A 5888-nucleotide genomic window follows, 5' to 3' on the forward strand; every position below is an offset into this window, starting at 1 on the left:
ATTGTTATCGTCCTTCAGAATGGTGAACACGTCTTTTGTGTCACTTGTTGATGCGCTGTTAGTACAGTAGTAACCGACCGTTGACAACATGAAACACCAAGTTGGTAAGCTGTGTTCACAAGAGTAATGAAAGTGCAATTCTTCAATTGTTTTGGATTTTATGAATAGCTAGGACCCCTTGCACTTGCTGATAAGCTCTTGTAAATGTATCACTAAGTTGTTAAGCTGTAATCCCTTGTGCAATCTAGTGTAAACAAAGTTTGATTTATACATTGTACAGTAAAATCCTGGCACACGCACAAACTTTCAGTCGTTATCAGATCTGCCTTTACCTTTACCTTCACCTTACTACAATCGACTTAGTAGAAGGTAAAGATGAAGAAGTTGCGGCTATCATCTTCACCTTGTTACAATCGAAGTGCCCGTGTTGCCAAAAGTGCCCAGAATCTACCTTCGATGAACGAGGGGATTAGCAGGTACCCGTGGGACTAATTATGAAAGATCGCTGCAACTAAAGAATAATTCAGTTTATACTGGGTCGTGCACGTGGCCTACGTGATAGGTCATTCTCTGGCTGATAACTCTAACCGCCATCGATGGTGATTAATTTTGACCTTCATCATTGTACGTCCCCGTTGCGAACATTCCTGCTGCGGTTTCAATAGATAATGTCAAAACACAGATTATCATGATGAAAACGGTTTTTAACTACATAAACGAAGGTGATAATTAAAAGTCCAATACAAAACAAACTCAATCTACACAAATATTCGACGAAATGACATACAAAGCTGTACAACTCAAAGGGGCATTCCACTCCAGAAGCGAGAGTTATTTTCTGCTGATTTTTTTGTACAAATGCACTCGACTTTTCGCAAAGTTATCTCATTTGTCTTGTCAACAATGATCCTTTTCTAAATCTAAGTGCCCCCATATGAACCCACTTAATAATAATGTACTGCACTGTACATGATTTTGCCAGCATGGCCGACTTTCATCACACTTTCTCGCCAACTGTAGTCGGGATAAGCTTGACAAAAAGCAGTCAAGTGACTAGCACACATTGAGGGAGATACAAAAAAGATTTGGAATAGAGAGATATGGGCACTTAAGTATGAGAAGTTGAAATGTCAATGTAAAATGGTGTGCCAAAACTGTTTGTGTGACCGACGTCGGACACAATTTCTAACCGCTAACGGTTAGGTCGCTAAGCTAACGACCGCGTTTAAGTGACTATTAGACATTTAGGATAGTACACAAAAACTTTAAGACTAGCGACTGCAGTACAGAGATTTGGCCACTTTTTAATGGATATTTAAAAAGGCTACTTTTATATAAGGTGGACTTATACATGGACAAATTACTATAGAATGACCCACACATAATAATTGAAACATGTTGGCTGGCAGTTCTGATGACGTTTGTGCACACACAGTTAGTCTACTCAAAAAGTAATCCTAAAATATCATAGTATCGACATTTATACCAGTACCAACCGGTACCTGTTCCCATGGTCGAAGCCACGCCCTCCCCACCAGCGCACAATTGGAAGGGTCCTTAGAGGAATTCAAGAACCCGTTCGCTACAATGATCACCCTGCGTTTAGGCTTCAACTTGTAGTAAATTTGACCAAAAAAAACTTGATTCAAGCATAAATATTTATTCTCTGAGGAATTATGATACCCTCTTTTGGAGTGGAATACCCGTTAATTAAAGCCCTCACTTTTCATCCAACTTCAATAAACAGATATACTAGTAATCTAAAGTCGCCCAAACAAGAATTAGGAAATGTTCATAGATTTTATGAGACTTTCGAGTTGAAGTCAGCTCTTTCATTTATCAACAAGCCCCTGTAATATACAACATTGTGTAACATCCCCAAATATGAAATATGCAACTCCTGGAATCAACTCAGATATTGAATCTCCTGCAAGCGCAGCGAACAGTCATGTTCCTGCTCCTCAGTTTCTGGTTCGTTTACGACGGCAATAATCCGTGACTAATAGAGGGATTACCATACAGACGGAAGCTCTTTATAAGCAATAAAGGCCTTATTAAGCATAACCGTAACATAAAATCTCATCGTAACCACATAAATCAAGTGTCAATGACCCCTGTATGTTCTTATCTCTTCTTTCATGAACTTTGAAATATCCCCAAATGAGCGATTCTAGATTGCTTTAGGGTAAATCAATATTTCTGTGTTTACATAAACCAAAATTACCGTTTTATATGAGATAATAAATAACACTCAATATCATGAGTAATATTTGTGTCAATATCATGAGTAATATTTTAGTCATCATAATTGCTCAACAGAGGCGCAAATTTACTATCCTATTCATGCAAAATGAAATGCAATATGAATATACACAGCACAAACGTTACTGAAATACATGAATAATTCTTTTAAACATTTGCTTGCGCAACGTTTGTTTTGTTACATCTTTAACCTTCATGTCTAATCTCCATTGACTTATTATGAAATCAGATTAGCATCGTTAGAGCCAGAGCAAGTGGGAAACGATAGCATTTTCGCCATATGGTAGGTATAAATTTGGATTTTTTTCGACACATCTGTGAGGTATCGATTTGAATTCTTTCGGGAAATGTTTATCACATATTTATCACATATTATATTGGCTTAAATGCTGTCGTATTCGAGTGAAGAATGACGTTGCTAACAGGCATCATTGGATTCTGCAAATGACTCTATTGGTCACGGGGAATGGAGGGACATTACAGTGGCCATTTCGCACGTGCTGAACTTTCCAACGCTTTCCAACTTCTTAAAGCGACGAACAATGTTATTAGCTTGAGGTAGGAGCTGGATATCATATCCCAGCTGCACCGCTGATGGATTTTCCGTGGCCTGTGGATCAATAAAGCCGTGATACCCATCTGTAACGCGCTGCCTGATCGGTAAGTGCGCCCGTTTCGCCAGAGATCACGTGACCCCATACCCGCAAGCGGGCCTGCACTTTTGCGGTGGCTGACCTCCTCTGCTAGCTGCTAAAGTGTGATATGGTTCCCTTCTGGATCGCGACAAACAAGGAGTAACAAATGTTGACATCTGTACTATTCTCGTTTCGTAAAGTCTGTTCTCCACCAAAATTGAAGCTACATTTCTTTGTGATGTCGATACGTGATAATTTGATCTCCTCTGGGCATACTGCAGTTTACTGTACGAGGGTGTAATGGCCATATGGTATGTAGTCTTAGCGGGATGTATTCCTCTAACTGCAAAATCAATACCTGCAATGAAGAGAAAGCAGTAATGAAAGCAAATTCATTAAGGGGAATGGCTTAGGGATGCACTTTTCTAAGCTCATACGTTTCCGTAATTATACATATTACGTCTACAAGCATTCGTTGTGAAGTGGGGACAATTAACTGACAAAGGGCCCAGAGAGATATAGGACTAACGAATGGATAGGAATTTGTTCCTCAATATCTTGTGTTAAAGCTTGCTGCACCTGGGCATTAAGGCAAGATTTAGTTCTGTTGTGCAATTTAACAGAATCGACGTGATAATCAGAAAACGAAGTCTGAATTTCTTTGAAAATCAAGTCATTTTGGATTGGAATGCAATATTTGAAGAGACTCAAGTCCCAGGAATATTGACTTGTGGGGGCGATTGCCCCGTACAAAGTCTGAATTGTCCAGTCATCTCGTCTTGATTTCATCAGAGTGAAGAAGACTTGGGGGCGATCGCCCTGTAGCTTTCAGGACTTGGTGGCGATCGCCCTGTCAGTACTTCGGGGCGATCGCCCTGTCAGTGCTTGGGGCGATCGCCCTGTCAGTGCTTGGGGCGATCGCCCTGTTATCGGTACTTGGGGGGCGATTGCCCTGTCAGTGCTTGGGGGCGATCGCCCTGCCAGGGCTTGGGGGCGATCGCCCTGTCAGGATTTGGGGGCGATCGCCCTGTCAGGATTTGGGGGCGATCGCCCCGTCAGTCCTTGCAGTACCTGGGGGCGATCGCCCTGACAGGACAATCGCCCGTGGTGGGCCAGTATGGGGCGACTGCCCCTACTAGGGAAAATAAAAGTACATGACAAGTAGATTTGCACAAATATTTTGTCAACCTGTTGAATGGATCACAAAAGAACTACTCAATTGAATAAGACGTTACAGCGTAGTCATCAATCATACCTGTTTATGATACTTAGCTCATTGAATTATGATGATCAATTTTGAACTACATCGATATCTTTCACAAGGTAGGCGTATTCCTTTCATACATACATGACAAGGTGTGTTGAAAAGCAGACAATACATATCTTACTCTTCTTGGCAATATCAAAGGATGATAATTTTCGTAGACGCTATCAGTAAATACGTGGTGCATTTATAAGCTGTGACTATTAAAAGCGGCTGGAAAGAGAAATAGACCAAATAGACAGATATTATGTCCGAGGAGTTAGTCCGCTAAAGGTTTACAGTTTGCCGACCTGAGCAAAATGTACTCCTATAACGGACAAACCCCTCTTGCATGTTATCCGTCTATTTGGCCGATTTCTTAACTTTCCAGCCACCCCAGGAGTAAAGGATGATAAAAGGAAACGTTAAAACAGTTTGTGTTCGTCTAACACATGAAACTAATGATTACACTCAAAACTGCGTTCTACATAAAAGTAATGGACCGTTTCTATATTTCGTTAGCTGAATCACACTTGTATTTTTAAGTCGGGGCGAGGGCCGGCAAAGGTGTCCTTACCTGTTCCCTCGCCCCTTACACTTCTGTATTGAATCTTAATAAACAAATAAACTTGTAAGTTGGATATGGTTCAGTCGATCAGTGGTTAATCCTGGTTGCAGCCAGTGTCTTGTGAATCTACTTGTTATGTTCAAATTCCATGCCCTTCGGTACGCTCTCAATTCTGGCTACATCTTGCAGCTGCTTCTTCCATCAGCGCGAGCGAAACTAGACCATACTTGCTCACTACGTATACCTCTCCTAGTCCTTTCCATCCGTGGTATTCTCTGAGCAGCAACCTGTAGCCAATGAATGAATGGATGGATGAAGAATGACACTGCATCCCACACATAAAATAAATAGAAAGCCTAAGGTAAGGTGTGAAGCAGACACAGACACGTGTATGCATACATTGCATATTGTATAGTATGACATAAATACATACATAATATACATACAACAGTGGACTACTTATATGCCAGAAGGGCTCAAATTCACAGATTGACAGCTGAGGAAAGCAGTCACAAAAGCATATCCGACAAACGGAATTAAGATATGGAGCAGGCAGGAGACATGTTCCTTAGAAACATTTGATCAAAACAGTCAAAAGAAACTGTCATTTCTCTTAATCCGGTCAGAAAGTAGAATAGGGATGTGATACATAGATGCAGGAGTAAGTGATTTCATTTTTTCTCTGATGTACAGACGGTAAATATTTATTCAGCTGCCCTATTTTCTTGACAATCTCTTGAGTAAACTGACATGTCTTAGACAACTAAGTGTTACCCGTAAACTGCAGGTTCAGAAAGATTGGAATCTGTCTTTACGAATATTAATTTATTATTAATGAAGGGATCAACAAAAGTAATGACTTGATTTTGTTTGAAGCAACGCACATGTCACGCTGTAACAATGTAATAAAGACAATTCAAAACCTTGCATTGCTAGGCAGAGCCATATGCATGAAAAATATATTGTGCCTTTGCACACTGTCAAACTATTACTACTATATAATACTAGCAAAGGAACGGCACGATCGCAGGAAACATTGAAATAAAGAAACAATGGATATGAATAGTTAAGAGGCTATGACAGTACATGGAATAGAGAATGGTCAAAGTCGCCTTCTATCTAGTCTATGCATAATTTTATTAACTGTGGTCTTGGTAAAGATCTTACCTCATTCCTCCCA

The 5888-nt window shown here is 40.4% G+C and overlaps 1 long non-coding RNA gene across 2 annotated transcripts in view; it reads right to left on the reverse strand.

Annotated features, from left to right (window-relative positions):
- Nucleotides 1–4068: 4068 nt before the first annotated feature.
- Nucleotides 4069–5888, reverse strand: part of LOC118417039 — a 4762-nt gene continuing 2942 nt past the window's right edge. The window contains exons 1-2 of one of the 2 annotated variants that reach the window (XR_004831307.1): nucleotides 5876–5888; nucleotides 4069–4995 (exon numbers count right to left, since the gene is read on the reverse strand). This is a non-coding gene — a long non-coding RNA (uncharacterized LOC118417039). The remainder of the gene's footprint in view (nucleotides 4996–5875) is intronic. The other variant, XR_004831306.1, reaches the window with a different exon arrangement.

The sequence above is a fragment of the Branchiostoma floridae genome, chromosome 6 (genome assembly GCF_000003815.2).
Source record: "Branchiostoma floridae strain S238N-H82 chromosome 6, Bfl_VNyyK, whole genome shotgun sequence".
NCBI lineage: Eukaryota > Metazoa > Chordata > Leptocardii > Amphioxiformes > Branchiostomatidae > Branchiostoma > Branchiostoma floridae.